The sequence below is a fragment of the Chlorocebus sabaeus genome, chromosome 9 (genome assembly GCF_047675955.1).
Source record: "Chlorocebus sabaeus isolate Y175 chromosome 9, mChlSab1.0.hap1, whole genome shotgun sequence".
NCBI lineage: Eukaryota > Metazoa > Chordata > Mammalia > Primates > Cercopithecidae > Chlorocebus > Chlorocebus sabaeus.
The window spans coordinates 93,934,124-93,957,083 of NC_132912.1; the positions used below are offsets into that span (position 1 = coordinate 93,934,124).

General features: G+C 43.1%; 1 protein-coding gene and 1 pseudogene across 4 annotated transcripts in view; one reads left to right on the forward strand and one right to left on the reverse strand.

Annotated features, from left to right (window-relative positions):
- Positions 1 to 378: 378 nt before the first annotated feature.
- On the reverse strand, positions 379 to 8,065 carry LOC140712414 (ADP-ribose pyrophosphatase, mitochondrial pseudogene; annotated as a pseudogene).
- A 3,660-nt stretch (positions 8,066 to 11,725) lies between these two features.
- PCGF5 (polycomb group ring finger 5) overlaps positions 11,726 to 22,960 on the forward strand; it is a 123,010-nt gene continuing 111,775 nt past the window's right edge. For 3 of the 4 annotated variants that reach the window (XM_007963524.3, XM_073019171.1, XM_073019170.1), the window contains exon 1: positions 11,726 to 11,851. The gene's annotated coding sequence lies outside the window, so the exon portion shown is untranslated. Of the gene's footprint in view, positions 11,852 to 12,183; positions 12,437 to 22,960 lie in introns of those variants that run through there. The other variant, XM_073019169.1, reaches the window with a different exon arrangement.

Sequence of the window (22,960 nt, forward strand, 5' to 3'; positions counted from 1 at the left end):
CTATAAGCATCTTCTCTGTTTGCATATTGGGTTTTTATTTTAATTGAGAAAAGGTAGATGTGAATTATTATATTTTCATTAGGCTTGAATTACATACATGTCCCGATAAAGCCATCTGCATGACAAGAATCTGCACTTGTAGGGTCTTCTTCTGAAATGAGAAGAAACCATTATCTTCAGCTTAGTTTATTCTGTTCAGACAGAAAGAGTTCTGATAACCAGAGGGCTGGATCTAAGCTCATTTTGTCACTGCATTTTTTTTTTTTTTTTTTTTTTTTGGTCTGGTTCATAAGCACTTGATCCTTGTGGACCAAAATAGAGATTGAACTTTTCCCATAAAACTGAAGCTCTAAAAAAAAAAAAAAGAAAGCCAGAAAGCTCCCATACTCAAAAGCAAGGAAAACAAGACCACATAATGCTAAATTTCAAAAATAAATGTTAACTCAAAAGTCAGATTATACATTAGATTATGCCACATTAAAACATCAGGAGGAAGAAGAATTGACAAATGCAAACTGGCTGAAAAGTAGAGGCTATGGTTGTTAAGGAAGATGTCATTGTTTTTCTTACAATTCTCCAAAGAGCAGTAGTTGTGTAAGTTAGTTTAAACCATGTATACAATATATACAGCATGTGAGTATATTCTTCTAACAGGAAAGCCAAAACTTCTGTGATCCCATTTCCCCATATTTGTCTAATATTATTCCCTAATACAAAGCCTTCATATAGCACAGTTTTGGAATTAATCACCAAAGAGGTGACCCTCCCTGTCCTATTTAGTGGGAGTTATGTGCTGTTTGCCTCTTACCCACTCTTGATCATCTGAAGGCCTTTGGCTCACACGAGACTCCAAGCCACTATCCCTGGCAATCAAGATACACGTCCTCACTCCAGTGGGCACCTTGTTTCTCAGATACAAGTTGAATAAATTGGGAGTGGCTGGCATAAAGCTCAAATTTATCATTAATATCCACCCATTTCACTTTCTTGGCATCATTGCCAGCTTCCAGAGGAAGATGGTCCATTATTTCACTGGTTTCATCATGGTAGTTTACAGCCTCTGTCTCTATCCAGGAGTTATCTGTGTTCCGAGAATCGTCCACGTAGCCTTTATAGACCACAAAATGTTCCTGGCTGAAGAATTTGTGCAATTGTCTCTCCAACTCCTGCATTTCTTCCCTAGATTTCTATAAAGACTTCCTGGCTTCCTAGCCAAATTCTCTCTCCAATGTAGCACTGATTTTCTCTCCTGGATCCACCACCCACCCTGGGATTGCCTATTCTCCGCAGTCCTTCCTTTTGATGGCTACAAATTGCAGGATATTTTTCCCAGAAATAGGGTGGGTAATTTAGTTTCCCTTGCTATCCCTTTTCCATCTGGTTAAGATGGGATCTGCAGCATGATTGGGGCCTCAACACCCCAAAAGCCCTGGGCCAACCAGTCCTGTCCCACATGCAGGAGTTCTAAGTCTACCTTTCTCAATCTCATACAAGCCATGCTGGCTCCTTCTCTCCACATGCCCATTCTTTTCGTTAAACTTAGGAGAGAAGTTCCTTTCACCTACTTGAGGGTCTGCCCACATGGGCCCGTCCAAGACAGAGCTGGCAGTGTACTCTCGGGGCGTTACTCTCGTCACTCGGCCAGCCAGCTCACTTTCTCATGGGGAACCAGGCTTCGCTCCACCTTGGAGCCAGGGTACTGAGATGTCCGGGCCCTCTCGTGGGGCTTCTCAGCAGTGCGCTTCCAATCTGACATGAAGTTTAGAGAAAACCCATGTCAGGAAAACAGGCTCCAGCTGACCGGGATGTTGGGGCAGCTGCTGGGCCTGCCTGTCACAGAGGCCAAGGTCATGAAGGGAGACACGGTCGCTAAAGCCTTGGACAGGCGGCATCCAGGCATCCAGCCATGCAAGACCCAGCGGCCCAAGGGGATTTCGGTCGCTCTCTGCGGGGGACGAGGTCTCCACCGCAGATCAGCAGCCGCCCGTGGGGAGGTGGCCATGTTTCTCTCTTGAACACCGGTTAATGGCCCGCTTTCCTAAAAGACCGTGTGGTGTCTCCAGTGGCTACAATGGGGCGCGCTGGTGGCTCGGGCGTAGGGGTAACGGTGCCGCAGAGTGGCCAGGGGCGTACCACAACTGGACCGCGCCCTCTCGCTGCCACCCTGGCGTTTTGGTTGTAAATAGAGAGATTCCGGCCTCTGAAAAAGCTCCCAAATGGAAAGTGCTGGGGTTGAGAACAACTTCCTAAGAACGATAAAATTAGCAAAGGACAATCACCAAAGTGCCATTAGCCCACTAGCCATTTACCAGTAAATTTAGTTCACCAGGGTTTAGGATGCTGTCTGTTAGGGAGAGGGCAGACTGAACGTGGGGGTAGGAGTGGACAAAATTCCCTGTTTGGGACGTTCAGAAGCCGAGTGGGGGTGACCTCAAAAAAGAAGGGGGACTCACCTGGTGCACTGAGCGTGGTGCTGATGAGAACTCCATGAGAGGGTGTGATGAGCAGGGTATGTGTTCAAAATGTGAGTCTATCATTTACTACCTGAATGGTTTTGGCAAGTTGCTTAATCTCTCTTTCCAAAGGAGTATTTGCTACAGAATGCCAAGTGCTGTGCCAAGCACAAAAGAGTGAACTGAAGGCTGAACCACGGGCCCTTTGCTTTCAAAAGGATTCTGCTTGGAGAGGCAGCAGATTTTTATTTAATTAAAAAAAAAAAAATAGCTGGGCACGGTGACTCACGCCGGTAATCCCAGCACTTTGGGAGGGCAAGACGGGCAGATCACGAGGTCAGGAGATGGAGACCATCCTGGCTAACACGGTGAAACCCCGTCTTTACTAAAAATACAAAACTAAAATTAGCGGGGCATAGCGGCGGGTGCCTGTAGTCCCAGCTACTCGGGAGGCTGAGGCAGGAGAATGGTGTGAACCCGGGAGGCAGAGCTTGCAGTGAGTTGAGATCACGCCACTGCACCCCAGCCTGGGCAACTGAGCGAGACTCCATCTCAAAAAACATATATATGTATATGGAGAGAGAGAGAGAGAGAGAGACAGAAAGAGAGAGAGAGAACTAGCACCGAAAGGGCAATGCCAGGTATGAGGTAAAAGTTGAACACAGGTTAAAAACCCAGCTCCAATTCCTCCACGTGCCACTTTCTTGGGGGAAGTTACATAAGCTCTCTTCAGGTTCCTCATGTATAAAATGAAAATATTAATAACTGCGTCATAGGGCTGTGGTGACAATTAAGTAGGATGTTATAACATGTGTTAGCTCAATGTCTGGTCCACAGCACAAACTCAATAAATATTAGTTGTCATCACTGTAATTATCATTAACTTTTTTTGATTCTGCAGCTTGAAAACTGTAGATTAGAACAGGACAGCTGAGATGATTATGGGAACTGAGCAGCTCACATATGAGGTCAGAGTTAAACAGCTTATGATTAGAGAAAATCAGGATAAGAAATAACAGAAATTTGGGCTGAGAAATAACAGCATCTGTCCTGAAATGATAAATAATGAGAAGAAGTGCCGTCTTAGTCATTACTCAGAAGGAAACAAGTCCTAGGGAAAGGTATCTGATCATTTGAAACAGTCCCATTAGAAAGATGTTCAATGAGTAAATGATTTTTTGGTCAAATATGTTTGGGGAATTCTACATATTTTATCACCCTGCCCCCTTAGAAATTCAGGATTCACATTAGTGTTCTAAAGATCCTGAAAATTCCTATAAACACAAATCAACATTAAACTATTTAATTTTGTTTCACCCAGTATTTCCATTATCTGGTTAGAAACATTCTAACCAGAGAATGTTTCTTTTTTGCAATAAATGGTAACATATTAGGAACATACTTCCTCAAGTTTAGAAAGTTTTCAAAATGTATATGTCTGATTGAGGGTAGATCTCTAATCATTTGTAGTTATTACCATCATCATAACTATGGAAGGCAGCTACAGAATACATACCCAATGCCCTCATTAAACTCCAAACAAGATGAGGCAGGTTTCTAGAAGGCTTGAAACACAGAAATAGCTGGGGCTATGGAGAACAAAATGGTAGAAAAGGACTGAGAACAGAGAAATATGAGACACAGTCATCCTTAACCATCATTGTCATAAACATTGTTGAGGGTTGGCTATGGGCAAGGCACTCTACAAAGTACCACTGGGAAAGAAAGATGATCCTTAAGGACACAGTCCCAGCTCTATAATTCTTGTCTCTATGCCTCAATTTTTTAAATCATGGAATTCTATTCCTCTAGGTCTCCTGAAAATGTATTAAGAAAACCACTGATACAAAAACTTAAAACATTTGGGGGAAAGACACTTGTGAATTCCTCATTATTTCCAGGTCTCCTACTCCAACTCATAAGAAACAAATGGAGCAGATGTCTTGGGTCTGGTTCTGACTTCCTCCATCATAGGCTTTATAGCTTGCACCTGACCCTTGGCTTCTCTGGGTCTTGGTTCCTCACTAGAAGAGGAATCTGTTGGCCTCGGTTATCTATAAAAGTCCTTCCAGAGTTGGCATTTTATGATTCTAGGATCTATGAAAATTTCATTATTAGAAGGGCAAGGTCAATTGTTCCTATGAATCCAAAAGACTAGATGTTCAAATATAAACAGCTAGATGCTCAGGGAAAAACATACCATTGAGGAGAGGAAAGGAACAGGGAGGGTATGGTGTGCCACATACAAGGCAGAAATATAATAATTCATGGGCACATGGAAAGGAACTTTAAAACCAGTAATAAGGCATTTTATTCTATTTTGAGCATCATCAGCAGGCAGAAGATGGTTAGATAAGACCATTTGATGATTGTGGTGCAAAAGATACCCTAAGGGCAAGAAATAAAATAACTATAGTAGAAACCAAAAGAATTATTTGCTGGGAAGCCACTTGGGAGATTCCCTTTCTTAAATTGTCTTCTGAGGCAGAAATGTCTGAGGTAGAGCAAGCAGAGCAACACACAGAGAATTTTCTGGTTCTATCCACGAGAAAGCCCTAAAGGAACTATAAGGGGCAATCAGAGAATAAATCTTTGGCCTGTCACTATGAACTATGCCTGAGTCAGAGATTGCCTGTGTCATTCCCATTTTATAATATTAAGGATATTATGAAAGGCAAAGTGGAGATGGGGAGGACCAGGATGATTACAAGGTCCAGGCAGTGCAAGAACCCCTAACCATCCTTCCTGCCTTTCTTTGGGAAGCAGAAACAAGTGGTACCCAGCACATTTAATTATCAAGAATTATCCATCTCTTCCAAAAATGATGCTAAGGCTCAACTTCAGATACATATCTTGAAGGAAAGCAGAAAAATGGTTTACTCCTCTCTTTAAAGTGGTAATAATGATAATAAATAACAAATTAACTACTATATACTAAGCTATTTCCACGTCATAGACTGGTGGACAGGTTTGTCCAGGTATGACTGCCCAGTTTTGAATTCTGGTTTAGCCACTTCTTAGCTAGTTGACCTTAAGCAAGTTTTTAAACTTCTCTGGGCCTCAGTTTTCTCATCTAGAAACAATAATGGTATCCATGTTATAGGGTTGATGTGACATAATTCATTTAAACAGCTTAGACTAATGTCTGGTCAATAGTAAGACCTCAACAAATAGTTACTGCAACTGTTACTATTAAGTACTTTACATTTGTTATCCCATTTAATTTTCAAACAACCTTTTGAGTTAGGTACATATACTAACAATATCATCAGTTAACAGACTGAGGACATTGCAGTTCATAGAATTTAAATGTGCCCAAGATCACATAGCTAATTATTACCATATATTTGAGAACCAGAAAGGCTTGATAATATAAACTCATATTTTATTGGTAGTCTGAATGCAAGTTGAATTTGATTTTATACAGCAAAATGGCACCATTTTACTACAACTATAAAATTTTTGACTTAATATTAAGTTGGTTCTTCTGCTAGGTTCACTCTATAAGAGGAAGAATTTGGAGACATTAGCAACCTATTGTAATAACAGTTGTAAAGAGAAAATACCCTGAACCATGGGGCAATTCAGACAAAAAAGACGAGCAAGAGAGACATCCCTAAGTGGAAGTAGAAGCCTAAAGAGGAGAAGTCATCAAAGATCACCCATTTTAATCCTAAAAAGCCCAATGGATGGTGGTGATTGGCATAAACAGGGAAGTCAGGAGGGGAGCTGACAACGGAAAGTTCACTTTTAACTGTGTTTTAAGGACACATGATAAGAGGATAGTGCATGGAAAGAGTGCTGTGGGAACCGGAGATTCTGCCACTAGCATTTCTGTTCCTCAGTTTCCTCTTTCATAAAATGAGAAGTTGATCTAGAATTAATCCTTTGGATTCCTTCCAACTTCCTAGAGGAAGCATCTAAATGAATTAGAGGAAGTAGAAAGTAGATTTCAGGAATTCAAGAGGCAGTGAGTGATCAAGGTATTGGGTCATTAGTCTGCCTTGAAGTAAGAGAGAAGTGGGACAATTACTTACTTTTTAAGATTAAGACAAATGGTGCCTTTTAAGAAATGAGTTAGGCAGGATAATTAATATACCCATATGTAGAATACAGGCTGTCGACAATTAACCTAAGAAATCTAAAGTAAAATGTGTAACAATGAAAGTCAAGTAGCCTTTATTTATAGGAGAGATAAGCTTCAGTTTGTGTGGTGTGATGTGAAGGTGTTGGGAAAGTCCAGCTGCCCCAAAAATGTCTTCCTGATCTTCTTAAAATACTGCCTGGCTTTACACCATTAAAATAAACCTCTTTAAATGTACTTCGTAATATAAAATGCACATTTATTTCACATTCAGCTGTTACCATGCTTTCCGGTGCATTAGGGTAGCAGGATGACAACTAGCTACAGTCAACTGAGGAGACAAAGATTTGAAGGGGGAGGAGGAAGGGATTCCTTTGGTATGTGCAGCATTGCTCAAGTCAGTCAGTTCAACATGTGGCTGCCTATTATACTCCAGATATTGAGCTAGGTTCTAGACATTAAAAGGCAAGTAAGTTGTGCTTCATTGCCTCAAGATGCTTACGGTCCAAAGAGAGTGGACTACATAAAGGTCATGGGGCTGGAGGAGTTTTGAAAAGTGGGACCAGTGACTAAGAAAGAAATGGAGGAGGGACAAAGAAATTTGTTCTCTTCCATCACAACTTTGTTGAAGAATTAGATACCCCAAACAATGCTTTTTCTTGGTCCCAGTGAATCCCCCTAAGGAACTACTAAAATTTAAGCTGATAGAGTTGACACCCTGTAGGCTGAAGAATAACAGATAATTTGAATATCTTTAATTCAATATTTTTTGGCCCTTTGAAATTTAAATTAGTAAAAGTTTACTATATCAGAACTTGTAACCTAAACAGTTGACTATAAAATACAGGTTTACTGATAATTTTTCCTGCTCCCTTCCTCCGCTGGAACTTCACAGTATACGAAGATTGCTGAGGACTGGTGGGGGCAACCAGGGCTGGCAGAAGCAGGAAGCGGGAAATGTAGAGAAACTGGAGCTAGAAAGATAACTGAGCACTTATTTAAACAGCAGACTAGAGGAGCACCATATCTTCACAGATGGTGTTAAACAAGCATCATAAGACATAGCTTCAAATAATGCAGGGAACATACAATTAGGGCCACAAAAACTTGGGGGACCAGTTCTAGTTCTGGTATTTACTAGCTGGATAGCCACAGGAAGTCAATATTTTTTGCCTATATTTAATGAGTACTGTCTATATGCCAGGCACCCTATAACATGTCTATAATTGACTGAATGTTCATGTCTCCCCTCCAATTCATATGGTGAAATCCTACCTCCCAGTGTGATGGTATTGGGAAGTGGAGCCTTTGGGAAGTAATTAAGTCATGAGGGTGGAGTCCTCATTAATGGGATGACTGCCCTCATAAAAGGAACCCCAGAGAGCGCCTAGGCTCAGTGTCTTTTCACTATGTAAGGATACCATGAGAAGTCAGCACTCCAGAGGAGGAAGAATGGCCCTCAGCCAACCCTTGACCATGCTGGCATTCTGATGTCATACTTCCAGCCTCGAGAACCATAAGAAATGAATGTTTGTCAGAAAACCAAACACCGCATGTTCTCACTCATAGGTGGGAACTGAACAATGAGATCACTTGGACTCGGAAAGGGGGACATCACACACTGGGGCCTATCATGGGGAGGGGGGAGGGGGGAGGGATTGCATTGGGAGTTATACCTGATGTAAATGACGAGTTGATGGGTGCTGATGAGTTGATGGGTGCAGCACACCAACATGGCACAAGTATACATATGTAACAAACCTGCACGTTATGCACATGTACCCTAGAACTTAAAGTATAATAATAAAATTAAAAAAATTTTAAAAAAAAATTAAAAAAATAAAAGAAATGAATGTTTGTTGTTTAAGCCACCCAGTTTATGGTAGTTTGTTACGGCAGTCCAAACTGGGCAAGAGTGTTTTACATATGATATTTCATTCTCATGACAACCCACTTAAGTAGATTCTATCGTTTTTCTCTATTTTATAGATGAGGAAACTTAACTACAGATAATTCAAGTTCAGATAAACTAAAATTTGTTAAAGTAGGGATTTGAATACAGATAGTCAAACTCTAATGGCCATGTTTAATCATTATGATATTCCAGGTATTAAGTCTTTTAGCCTTCAGTTCCCTCACTTCAAACTGGACATGTTGCACCAGACAATGTTGAAAATTCTTTCTGGCTTTAAAGACTATGATTCTAATTATATAAACCATATCTATATTTAATATGCTCATGGTTAATCTGTGTTTCTGAACAGTCTCAGAGAACTGAGAGCTGAAGACAAGTTTCTGAAATATGGCTTCATTTCCCAGTTATCCCTTGTTTCAATCAAGGTAAACCATATAATTTACTCTCCACCAAGAATACCCTTCCTCCATTTCCATCTATTGAAAATCTATCCATCCTTCAAGTAACAGCTGAAATGCCACCTCCTATAAATAGCTATTCTCAGTCTTTGGAGATTTAAAGTGGGGATATATTAGACTGTTGGGGGTTGGGATTGGGGTGAAGTATCTGTGCAAATGAAAGGAAAAAATGTAGGATAAGAAGAAGAAAGGGTGCAGGGAACCATGAAAGGTAAGAGAACTGTCAGCAGTGTTGTTGGTGACCAGCACAAAGCCTTCCTTGTGACAGGCAATAGCAAAGCCACTAGATTATATTAAATGTTGCCCAGCTAGTAGGAGATGAAGATTAAATGAGATAACGTGTGTAAAATATCTAGTACACTCTCTGGAAGGGCAGCAACATGATAGTTCCTAATCTCTTCCTTCCATAGGAACCTGGTCACCTCCTTCATGCTGAAGAAAGTTGCCATCCTGCCCAGGGAGGAGTAGGACAAGAAGAGGGGAGAAGAGACTCTGGGGGAAAAAAGAAGTCAGGAGGAGATACATGGGAACACAAAAGAAAAACGAGAGCCAGAGTACACAAGACAAGAGGGAAAAAAGAAATGTAAGGGAGTGACGGCGAAGAAGAGGATAGAAGGGTAATGGAAGCAGAAGGGCAAAGAGGGACAAGTAAGAAGGGGAGAATTCTAGGACTCAGGAAGAGAAAGTTCCACACTGCGGAATGAGGCCTAAAGGAAGAGGTAACCAAGTGCAGCAGCACCCAAGCCTAGGTTCCAGTCATTCGCCGCGGGGCTCTCAGATCCTCCTTTTGCTGCTCTCACGTATTTTATAGGGATTCTGACCCCTGCCCTCTGTCATCTTGTCCACTGGCTTCTCCTGCTTTCCACCACTGGGTGGCCCTGGAGGGTGGGAGGAAGGGAGAAGCCAGGGGGACTCCCATCCCCTACTTTGGAAGATGTCTTCCGCAGTAGTTGCACTTCCTTTGTGGCTCCAACTCCTATTGGACAAGCCCTTCAGGGTTCTGGCTGTCTCCTTCTCTTTGCCCCTTCCTGACGGAAACTTCTCAGGGGAGAAGGCACGTCCAGCAATGGCTACTCTCAGGATTGCCTCACCTTACCCTAGTTGAATTTCCAGTTCTTTCAACACTTGTAACTAATTTGCTGCATTTAATTATTGCTATGGAATCACTTGGGAAAGAAAACTTCACTTTCACTTGGATTCACTTGCAGAGTTCAAAGACACTTTTCCTAATAGGACTGCAAGCAGTGCATCGGAGAAAAAAATCTAGCAGTCCCAGGAGTCAAGAAGGGTCAGGGTCTACTTCAGCGTTTGATCAGACAGTGACAAATCCACACTACCTAACAGGGCTGGAGGGCTTTTAGCCTAGGAATTAGCTGTAAAATGACTGGATTTTTTCATTATTTACTCTATTCTCTTTGATCACCGCCAGCCTTGGCTTAAGGAACATCTCTGTAGAATTCAATTTTATTCCTCAAGGGTTACTTAAGTGCCCATTATGAGTACGGAGGGCACATAGCTAGGTGTGGTGGGGAGGAGATACAGAGACGCAGGAAAAATGGAAGGCATGCTTAGTTTTTGGAAGTGTTTGCTTTTTGCAAGATGAGGTTTGTGGACCTATCAGGAGATCCTCTTGATAAAGACTCCTGAACTTTTCCAATCCCACCAGAGCTACAGACACTCGGAGGCAATACTAGTCTTACAGCTTTCATGTCTCCCATCCCCAGAGCTCTGTTAAAAGCAGACTCCTCTTCAAGGAATCCACAGATCAGAGAGGGTACAGCACAGGCACACAATTGACCCCCAAGTCAGAATGATGCCAGCCACAAGGGGGGATTCTGCCTGGGGGAGCAGGAAGACTGCACAGAGATGGAAGGAGATGGCTACAAGAGCTGTGTCCAAGAAAATTTGACAGGTGGAGGCAGCTAAGGGGTTTTCTGGCAGAGAACAGAGCAGGATCAAAATCAAGTGTCAAAGGGCAGACACATTTCAGGTGTTGTCTGTAAACGGAGGCTTTGGGGTGAGGGTAGCCAAGTGGAGAGGAGACTGAAAAATGGAGGCCCAGCTACTGAGGACTCTGAGAATGAGGCATCAAGGCTTGAGGCCATGGTGAGTCACTGGAGGATCTTCAGCATCAGGGCGGCAAGGTCACTTCTGGTGGGGTGGCAGAGGGGGTGGGGGGACTTTGTGATTAGAAGCAAAGAAGCTGGAGGCAGGAAAAGAAACTGCGAGCTCTGGGGTGGAGGGCAGCTTATACGGGAAGCCTGGACTTGACCATCGCCAGGGAGGCATACTGACGTTCAGCTGCCTTCCATATGTTCAAGGGCACTCTTACTCCGTCTGTGGGGGGAGAAGGTGCCCCCTCAGTGGCTGTACAGTTAGAAGTCTCCAGCCTGAGAAGTTTCGAATTTCTCCTTGCCAAGGTCGGGCCACTACAGGTGGGCGACTGCGAGCCCCGATCGAACGCTTGGCTCCACGCCCGCCCGGGGCAGCCACTGCGGCTCGTCCCCTCCAGGCCTGGGCACTGCCGTGGGCCGTGCCCGGCAGGGCGCTCCGGGAGCTGCGCGGCGGCGGCTCGAGGAGGCCTGGCGGGCGGCTGCGAGAGGCTGTGCCCCAGTTTGTGTCCAATCAGGGAGTGCGGGCTGTGCCCCGAGCCGGGCAGCAATGCGTAAACAAACCCACGGTAACTCCTCCGCCCCCTCGGCGCGCTCGCCCCGCGCCCGCCGCCGCCAGCGCCGCCGCCAGCGCCGCCGCCGCCGCGGGCTCTGCTCTCCTCGCGCCCGCCCGCCGGGCCGGCCCAGCCCCCGCCCCGCGCCGCTCGCACCCTCGCTGCCCCGCCCCGCCCCCGCCGGCGCGGGCTCCCTCACCTACCGCCCCACGCGCGCGCGCTCGCGCACCACGCGCCCCGCGCGGCCCGCCCGGATCGTGGCCTCTCGAGAGCAAGGTAAGGGCGATGCGCGGGGACCCAGGCGACTTCCCCGCCCGACGCGGCCCACGGAAGTTTCTGGCGTGGCTGTTTTCCGCGGGGCCGGGGGGAGGCCCCTGGAACCGGGCGAGCCCGGAGGGCGGGAGGGGGCCGCCTGGCGCCCCGAGGTCACAAGTTGCCTAACCTGACCTCGGTGCGGGCCGGTGGGCGGCGCGGCCGGGCTGGCGGCGCGCGGAGAGGGGCTGGAGGCGCGGCGGGGCCGGGCGCCGGGCGGGCAAGGGGAGGGCCCCGAGGAACTTTCTCTTCCCCAGAGGGGCGCCTTCCAGCCCTGGCCGCGGCCCCGCCGCGGGAGCAGCAGCTCCCTGGCTGGAGGGAGACCATGAAATGTGTTTGAAGAAGCTGACGCAGTTTGTGACGCTCGCGGCTTCCTGACGGGGACCGGTTGCAGCGGCGCCTCCGCCGAGGAGGGACGACCTGAGTCGGCGCTCGGGCCCTTCCCCCGCCGGCAGCCGCGCGCCCGGGCGCCTAGTTTGGGGGCCGCTGGCTCGGGGCGCGAGCATCTGCTCCCGGCTGCGCGCGTCGCTTCCGTTTTGATTAGCTCAGGTTATTATATAAGATGTCACGGAGAGGAAAGGGGCGATCGAGAGGCGCGTTGGGGAGGGCGCGGTGGCCTTCCGCGAGTGGCAGGGAGGGACAGGAGGCAGGACCCGGCGGCACCCACCTGTACGCCCTCCGCGTCCCCTGCGGGCGCTGCCCGCGCGCGTGCCGGGGTGGTGGGGTTGGGGGCACTGACGGTCGTGCCCGGTGCTCCCCTTCCCTCCCCGCCAACACTCGAGCAGCGGCCGAAACGTGCTATTTTTTCGCCGCCACTTCTCCTGGGTCTACACGTTTCTGACTCCAGGCGTTTGTACTTTGAAACATTTGTTTAATATTAAGGAAGCTGCGTGTGCGGCCGTCATAGTACACCCGGAACGTGTGGCCGTGAGCTCCAGGGCGGTGAATGAATCATCGCCCCGCGGACCGGGCCCCGATGATTCATGCGGGGTACACACACGCGCGCGTACTCGCTGTGTGCCTCTGACCCAGGGAGAGCGGCCCCTCTGCAGTGATGACGCCCGGAGGGGTGGGGGAGACTTAGTGCAAAAGGACAGCGGGGTCCCCCCCGTCCACAATAACTTCGGGGGGGGGGGGGTTCAGGGACGCCCGGAGGAGTGGGGGAGACTTAGTGCAAAAGGGTAGCGGGATCCCCCCTTCCACACTAACTTTTGGGGGGTCAGGCTCCGCACAGTCCCCAAGGCTTGTTTCGCGTTCTTGAGTTACAAAATTCCACCTGGCTACATTAATCGGTCGAGGAGCGCTGGTTCGCTGCAGTGCTGGGTCCTGTCTCATTCAGTATTTGGTGTCAAGTGAGGGAGGTATCAGACTCTGAAGGAATCCTCCTAGTAATTGCGTCTACCTAAATAGCTCTGAAGTAATTAGAAAAATTTAAAAAGTGGATCTTAAGAGAAAAATGTGACTCCTTAAGACTAGTTTTTTGAGGGTTTTTAAAAGCCAGATCCTAAAAGGAACCTCGTTTGCCATTCATGGATACAGAATTTTTCCCACTGTGATCACTCTCGAAGATTAACTTGACTCATTCCCACCTCACATTAGTAAGACTGAATAAAGTTTTCTCATCATTTAAGACTCACCTCAAATGGCGTCTAGTCAGCGAGGGCCTCTTGATCGCCTTCATTATCTCCTGTCCCCTCCCCGCAAGGAGCTACCCATAGTACTCTTTTATTTTCTTCACAGCGCTAAATCGCTATCTGATCTTACTTTGTTTAGGAGTTCTTTAAGTCTGATCTCTTCTTATTGGAATGTAAGCTCCACTGCGGCAGGGACTTGGGCTGTTTTGTTCACTGCTAAACCCTAGCACCTAGAACAGTGCCTGGCATACATGAAACACTTAATATCTGTTGACTCGTGGATGAATAAACTCTTTTCCAGGTTTCTTGGTAGGACTGTTTTTGACAGTTGACATTCAGTGCTTTTTTTTTTCCTTTTTTTGGGGGGGTGGGGGGGGGGGAAGTCACCAAATTGGTGCAGTTCTAATTTTCTTCTTTTTTCCTCCTGGTTTTCTTTTGATTGATTTTCTCCTCTGTGATGTTAACCTACAGAGCAAGAAGGGTTTAAGCATCATATCCTAAGACACTTAGTAAGAAGAAAGATAAAGCATGTGGAGCCCTGTCAAGAGAAAGTATGTTACTATGTAACTTCTGGATGATTAAAAATATTGTCTGTGCTACTTGAAGAAAAAGTGCAGGATATTGAAATGGAATCAGCAAAGTCAAATCCCACAGTCCTATGTTTCCACTCATTTGGAATACTAATATTTCCATATCTTCCCTCCCCATTGCCTGGAAAACAGCCTGAAGTTTAGCTGCAGTTTGGGAAGGTTCATAATAGATACCACTTAATATGAAGGTTTTTTGTTTGAGACAGAATCTCACTCTGTTGCCCAAGCTGGAGTGCAGTGGCACAATCATAGCCTCAACCTCCCAGGCTCAAGTGATCCAATATGAAGTATTAATTTAATCAAATGAAAACAGGATTTATGCTGCAGAGGCCTTAACTCTGATTTGTTGTTGTTCTTGTCGGTAATGCCACAGAAGAGTAGATAAAAGGAGTTATTTAAAATTGTATTTTAAACATCTTAAATGGATTCTAAAGAATTACAGCTATAATAAGTCAGTGATATAATGTAAGAAGGATTTGAATGTCATGTTTAATATCCCTTTAGAGGATAAACTTTGATAAAATTTATATTATAAATAAACTTTGGAGGCATGTTAATTAGTCCCAGTCTTGTAGCAATATTTTCAGAACTTGATACTTCTGAAGTTACTGCTGAAGAAGAATGGGCTTCTAGCAGTTCACTTTCCATAATAGTAGCTGGGATCACTTGCAGAAGCATAATCTCAAGAGTAAGCTCAGAGACGATAGAATTTTAAAGCTAAAGGAGACCTTGAAATTACTTGGCGCAGTTCATTCCTTTTTAATCAATCCCTTTACTAAAGAAACTAAGGATGGTGAGATGACTTGCCTAAGGTACAGGGTACCATAAAGAGCTTAAGTGGTTGGAAGTTCCTGAATTAGCCAGAGCTGCTGTAGGTGGAGAAGACTGGTTTATATCGTTAGTTGATTGTCTGCCTTTTGCTTCTGAACTCTCGGGAAAAAATAATGTCTTATTCACCTTTGTATCCTCCCATGTGCTTGGAACATCTAGGGGCTCAACAAATGCTTATTGAAAGCAGTTGGATAAATGGGTTTTAAGTTGAAAATATATTTAGAAAGTGAAAAAGCAGGAAAACATATCTCCTTTCCACATTGAAGAAGTTTTCTGACAAGAGGATTAGATGTTGGCAGTAAATAACCTTAGAATTAACCTTAGAACTTTTACAATAATGAAACTGTTTAATTTTTATGCCTCCAGTTTTTTTTAAAGCTTAAAACTTGTAAGTGTGCATGTTTGCTTACTTGGTATAATTACTGGAGGAACAGTAGGAGACAAGAGTTGGGACATCTGATAGGTCTTGCCTCTGTTGCAGCATTCAATAGAAAAGCCTAGACTTTGCAGCCAGTCAGATTTGGGGCTAAAACACAGCTCTGCCCCTGATAAGCAGAGCTTTCCACAGCAAGTCACTTAACTTTTTGGAGCATTCTGTTGTCTCTAAAGTGGGGATAATGCCATCTACCTTGAAGGATTATGTGAGACTGAGATAATGTATATTTATAATGTGTGTGGTGTATAAAAGGCTCTTGATAAATGGTAACTGCTATAGTTATGACTACAGATTTGTGTGACCAAGGGGGCAGCTTAATCCTTCAGAAGTTTCAGTTTTTTCAATCGGAGAATTGGTGGTCAGGATAGGGGAGGGGAATTACTGATCTCTAAGATCTTGTCCAGCTCTATGGTTTCAGGAACCAATAAAGACATATACAGTTCTGCAATTTTAGTTTAAGGTAATTCATACATCCTTGATCCAACAAGAACTACAAAAAAAATTAGTTTCTAGACCTTCTTAAAAATTTGTCTAAATTAACTTTTATAATAAGTACATTTTCATTATTTTATATGCTATATGATGGATATGAAGTTAATTTGAATATTTCAACCTCTCATCCAGCTTATTTTATATATAAAGCAATATAAGGAGTATACTGGTTAATTAGACATAGATACTCTTTCTTTAAGAGGCTTAAGAGTCATGTAGCACACATAAGACAGACAACTAAAGGCTGTTTTACATGGGAGAACTGTTAGAGAGGCATAAAGAAAATACTTTGTGAATTCAGAGGAGGAAAAGACTTTCTAGCCAGAAAAAAAAAAAAATGGGTAAGACTTAATTAGGGAATTTTGAACAAGGCCTTAAAAAATTGAGATGACTTCAACCGGCAGAGATGTAGAGACCAGTCTGTGCTAAGACTTGAAGGTAAGAATATATGAGCATATCCAGGGTTGGAGAAGAATGTGGTTAAACTGGAGGTTGAGGAGCCTAGAGGCAGTATAATGGGAGAGAATGCTGCTTGGGGAGGGGAAATTAGGACTATATTGTGAAGCATCTTGAATGCCAGGCTAAGGAGACTGTTTAGTAGGCAGTAGATAAGTATCAGAAATATTTTAAATGGGGGAATGATGTGATCAAGACTATGCTTTAAGAGATTAATCTTCATTGCAGGAGCCACAGGTAGTCCATTTAAGTAGCTGTTGAAATATTCTCCAGAAGAGAAGTGATGAGAACCTAAATTAGAACCTAAGTTAGAGGCAGATGAGTTGGGCAAGATACTGTAGAAGTAAATGAAACAGAACTTGTTGGCAATTGGATGTAGGAATTGAGGAAGAAATCAAAGACAGAAGCTGAGTCACTTAAGTTGATGTTGGCAAGGATTGAAATAGGAAGGGACACTAGTTAAGCACCTGCAAGTAGTGTGCAATCAATAAATATTTGTCTAATTAATGGAGGTGATTATTGGTTTGGATTTGGATGTGTTAACTTGTATGTGCCTATGGACCATCCAGATGGATGAGAGCCATTAAAAATAGAGAAAGATTTGGGGCATCCTTATGGAGGGGATGGTGAACCTGTCAAAACAGTTCAGAGTGTGGTGAGCAGAATAGAAGGCTAGGATAGAGCCTTGTAAACGCCAGTATTCATGGGCTTGAGGTAGACAGGAAGAGGTAGACAGGATGCTGAGAAGAAAGAAGCAGGAGGAGGATGAGGACAAGATAGGGCAAAGAAAGATGAGGAAGGAAATTTCAGAGGAGACTGATAGGGTAGAGGATGGGCTGAGTTGAAGACTGGGAAAAGGGCATGAGATTTGTCAGTGAGACCATTGTCAATAGCCTTCAAGGAACAGAATCAGTTGGGCAGTGGTGGTTACTGGGGACAAGTCAGCTAGTTACCTGAAGGATGCTGACTTGGGAAGGAAACGGGGAAAGCAAATGTAAATTGTGACTGGGCTGTGAAAATCAGAGGCTGGGGGTAGGGAGGAGGCAATGACTTGAGGCAAGCAAAGTGTCAATGAAACTTCCTTAATAACCACCGGGCACGGTGGCTCACACCTGTAATCCCAGCACTTTGGGATGCCGAGGCGGGCAGATCATGAGGTCAGGAGTTCCAGACCAGTCTGGCCAACATAGTGAAACCCCGTCTGTACTAAAAATACGAAAACTTAGCCAAATGTGGTGGTGTGCGCTTGTAATCCCAGCTACTAGGGACGCTGAGGCAGGAGAATCACATGAACCCAGGAGGCTGAGGTTGCAGTGAGCCGAGATTGCACCATTGGACTCCAGCCTGGGTGACAGTGAGAGACTCCGTCTCAAAAAACAAAAAACAAACAAACAAACAAAATATCATAAGGAAGGTTTGAGAACATTTGTGCGTTGTGCTAGAGTGGTTGCAGGTGGAGAGGAAAGGAATGCAGATCGGGGGAGGACATAGGAGGGCAATTAATACACTAGGCTCTCCTCAAGTAGGAGAGAGAGGATAGGGTAACCATACATGCAATTGCCCAGGGCAGTGCCAGTTCACACCAGTTTAATTACAGTGTAATATCTGGATACAGGATACAGGATAAAAGTGGATAATAATGCCTACTTTTAATCTTAATAGAGAGCCTATTTTTGAATAATTGAATTGATTACCCTAATCATGATGCACATAAAGAAGTTGCTTGTGGGAAAATATGGCAAAAAATAAAGAAATAAACGATAGGCTGATTGGAAAGGGAGAAATAAACCTTTGTTTGAAGATGACATGATTGTTTATGTAGAAAACTGAAAGACTCAACAACAACAACAAAAAACCTCCTGAAACTAATAAGCAATTACAGCAGTGTTGTAAGAGACAAGGCTTATATATGAAAGTTCATCACTTTTCTATATACCAGGAATTAACAAGTGGAATTTAAAATTAAAAATCCCATTTACCTTAGCACCTCAGACAAAATGGAATACTTAGATATACATCTAAAAATATATGTATAAAATCTATGTGAGGAAAACTATCAAATTTTGGTAAGGAAGAATTAAGTAAATGGAAATATATTCCATGTTCATGGGTAGAAAGACTCAATATTGTCAGGACTTCTCAACTGTATTCATATATTTAATGTAATCTCAATCAAAATCCCAGCAAGTTACTTTGTAGATATTGACAAACTGACTCTAAAGTTTATATGCAGAGGCTAAAGACCTAAAATCGCACAATATTGAAGGAGAAGAATAAAGTTGAAGGACTGACACTACCTAGCTTCAAGGCTTACTATAAACCTATAGTAATCAAGACAGTAGTACTGGCAAAAAATTAAACAAATGGATCATGGAACAGAATAGAGAGCCCATAAATGGACCCAAATAAATACAGTCAAGTGATCTTTGACAAAGGGGCAAAGGTAATACAGTGGAGAAAAGATAGTCTTTTCAGCAAATGGGGCTGAAACAACTGGACATCTATATGCAAAACAAAACAAACCAAAGGTTAATCTAGACACAGACTTCACCCTTGTCACAAAAATTAATTCAAAATGGATCACAGACCTGAATGTAAAACTGTAAATCTCCTAGAAGATAACATGGGAGAAAATCTGGATGACCTTGGGTTTGGTGATGACTTTTTAGGTATGACATCATAGGCACAGCCATGAAAGAATTGATAAGCTGGACTTCCTAAAAATTTAAAAATTTCTGCTCTGCAGAAGACATTATCAAGAAAATAAAAAGATGAGCCACAGACTGGGAGAAAATATTTGCAAAAGACATATCAAATAAAAGTCTGTTATCTAAAATATACAAAGAACTCTTAAAACTGAGCAATATGCAACCCATTTAAAAAATGGGCCAAAGACCTTAACAGACACCTCACCAGAAGATACACAGTTGGCAAATAAGCATATGAAAAGATACTGCACATCATATGTCATCAGGAAAATGCAAATCAAAACAACAATGGTATACCACTGTACACAATTGAAATGGCCAAAATTCAGAACTCTGACAACAGCAAATGCTGACAAGGATGTGGAGCAACAGGAACTCTCATTTATTACTAGTGGGAATGTCAAACAGTACAGCTACTTTGGAAGACAGCTTGGTGGTTTCTTACAAAACAAAACATACTCTTACTGCACAATCCAGCAGTTGTGTTCTTTGGTATTTACCCAAAGGAGTTGAAAACTTGTGGCCACACGAAAACCTGCACACTGATGTTTATAGTAGCTTTCTTCATAATTGCCAAAACTTGGAAGCAACCAAGATGTCATTCAGGATAAACTATGGTACATCCAGGTAATGGAATATTAGTGCTAAAAATAAATAGCTATCAAGCCATGAAAATACATGGAGGAAGCTTAAATGCATATTCCTAAGTCAAAGAAGCCAATCTGAAAAAGCTTCATACTGTATGATTCCAAGTACACAACATTCTGGGCAAGCAAAACCATAGAGACAGTAAAAAGATCAGTGGTTGCCAGGGGTTAGGTTGGAGGAGGGATGAACAGGCAGAGCACAGACAATTTTTAGGGTAGTGAAACTACTCTGTGATACAACGGTGTATACATGGTATTATACATTTGTCCAAATCCGTAGAATATAGAAGAATACAAAATGCAGATGTGGCATGGAGGAAGAAGGAAGTTAGATGAAAGCAAAAGGAAATTTTGAGTTCTGAGGAGGAAAGTTGATGGCTGAGAGGTGGCTGCATTTGAAATGGGTTGATTCTTTTTTACTGATTTGCCAAAAGTAAGTGGGGAGTGAAACGTAAAGTTGAAGTGGAGGAGTTGAAAAGGTTTGGAAAACTTTGGGTCTGCGCAGTGGGGAGCCAAAGGTGATGAGGGCTTGACAAGTTGCTGGAAGGCCTTAGCCTGGTGATAGGATGAATCACTCCTGTATTTCATGACTTTATCCAGCAATGCTCAGAAAATTGGAAGTAGAGATGCTGTGAGTATCACTGAAACTGCCAACTCCATATGGGCCCTTGGTTGAGTAGGAAGACAAGTGACACTAGAGTGTCGATGGGTTGGGAGAATAGCAAGGGATATGAGTGTGTAATGGCTGATTCAGCAACAGTGAAGGAAAGGGAAAAATTGGAATGTGGAGGGAGGATCTGAAGGTAGTGGTGAAGGGCATGAAGAACTTTCAGGGTTATTGTGGAGGGATCAGTTCTAAGTAATGACAAAAATTCAAAGTGTGGCTGAGCTTGAGGATGTTAAGTGACACAGGCCAATGGAGGTAGAAGATCATTGGTCTTCGGAAACTATGAGGCCAAAGTATCAACATGATTTTATATTAGTGTCAGTCTGTCTTTAAAACTATGGAGTATACCTCCTAAAGCCTTTCTGATCATTTAGTCCATAGAGATGGAAAGTACCTTAAAGATAAGGTACTTTCCTTTGTTTTAAAGATAAGGAAGCTTTAAAATTCTTTAAACATTCTTAGATATGTGTGATTTGCTCAGGATTACAGACGTGTGGCAGAGCTAGCTCTCAAAAGAACTGGGATCTCTGAATCTCAGTTAATATTGCCCTATAGGGCCGGGCACGGTGGCTCACGCCTGTAATCCCAGCACCTTGGGAGGTGGAGGTAGGCAGATTACTTGAGGTCAGGAGTTTGAAACCAGCCTGGCAAACATGATGAAACCCTATTAAAAATACAGAAATTAGCTGGGCGTGGTGGCATGTGCCTGTAATCTCAGCTACTCTGGAGGGTGAAGCAGAAGAATCGTTTAAACCTCGGAGGCGGAGATTGTAGTAAACCGGGATTGTGCCACTGCACTCCAGCCTGGGCCACAGAATGAAACTCTACTTCAGAAAGAAAAAAAAAAAAAAAAAAAAAAAAAAAAAACCCTCTAGGACAGAAGAAGTAATTAAAGTATCCACTGAACAAAATCTTAGAACACTTCCTTACCATACTGAGAAGTAGACACATGACTGTCGTACACCAACCAAATAAATTACTCCACGTCTATGGGGAATAGTATGGTTTTGGATGAGAAGCCAGGAATGGATGGGTCATATCTCTCCTTTATACACTTCCTCAATGGCAAAAAAGGTGTTGGTTACCCTTGAACATAGGTTATTGAATACTCATAACTTTTATGTTTGCGCCCAAGTTTAACCTTTGTGGCAGCAGACACATTGTTATGTCAACTAGAAGTGAATTAAATGACTGAAAAAGATTTGCGCATAGGTCCTTAGTTTATTGTTTTCACAGCCATATTTAGTGGATTTCTCTTTCCTCACTGGGAATGTCAGGAAACTCACAAATGCCATGACAGGGACTACCAGCTTTGAGATCCTGTTTTTAAACTCAGAACTTTGAAAAGTAGAAATTTCTTTCTCCTCATAAAATGTTAAAGGAACCCTTCATTAGATGTATGGAAGTTGGAATTAATCCTGATTCTGTCACTATTTGTGATCTTGCTAATCAATAATAAGTGCCTAAGTTTCCTCATCTGTAGTGCAGGAAAAAATTATATCTGGTCTATCTACGAGGTATTCAATGCGAAAACTCTTTGCAAGTAAATAGTGTTATGCAAATGTAAGTTATCACTATTACCATATGGGATGCAACACACACTGTGATGTTTAAGAGCTAAATTATTATTATTATTATTATTTTTGAGATGGAGTCTCACTTTGTCGCCCAGGCTGGAGTGCAGTGGCGCGATCTCCGCTCACTTCAAGCTCCGCCTCCCGGTTCACGCCATTTTCCTGCCTCAGCCTCCGGAGTAGCTGGGACTATGGGCGCCCGCCACCTTGCCCGGTTAGTTTTTTTGTATTTTTTAGTAGAGACAGGGTTTCACCGTGTTAGCCAGGATGGTCTCAATGTCCTGACCTCGTGATTTGCCCGCCTCAGCCTCCCAAAGTACTGATATTACAGGTGTGAGCCACCACGCGCGGCCAAGAACTTAAGTTTTAAAGTGTGTTGAATAAAACAACAAAGATTACTATTGAAATTTGGTGGGGGACTGGTTTAGGCCTTTAAAGTAAATTATGACAACTTTTCTCTTGTTATCCCTGTCATAGTGTATAATAATTCTGGCCAAGTGAGATTAAGGCAGTGTGTTTCATGACAAATGAAATTTCTGCCTTCGTAATTTATTTCCTTTAACCTTAAAAAAAGTTTTTGTATTGTAAAATATAACACATATACAGAAAATTTTTGAAATGTAAATACACAGTTTAATAAATTTTAAAAAGTGAACATCCATGTAACTACCACCCAGCTCAAGAAACAGACCAATTTAATTTGTTTTTCCTCATGGGCATCTTTTATTCTTCTGCTAGATGGTTGGCTTTTTTTTTTTTTCCACGGAAGTCATGAGTCGTAGCAGGAGGCAATTATAAGTTTTGGCAAGTCCAAAATATGCACTTCTTTCAAGTGGAACAAGATCAAAAGTGTAATATTAATGTTTTATTCTGTAGTTAATCTTGTAACTTATTTCTAAAACTGTGAATTTAGTATTTAGGACAAGTGCTAGGTTTTCAGCCTTAAAGATTACATTCTTCAGACTAAGCATCTTCAGATTTGTGTCCTTTGGACGGAAGTAAAAAGAAAAGTGCTTATGCTTGATTATTTGTTAAAAG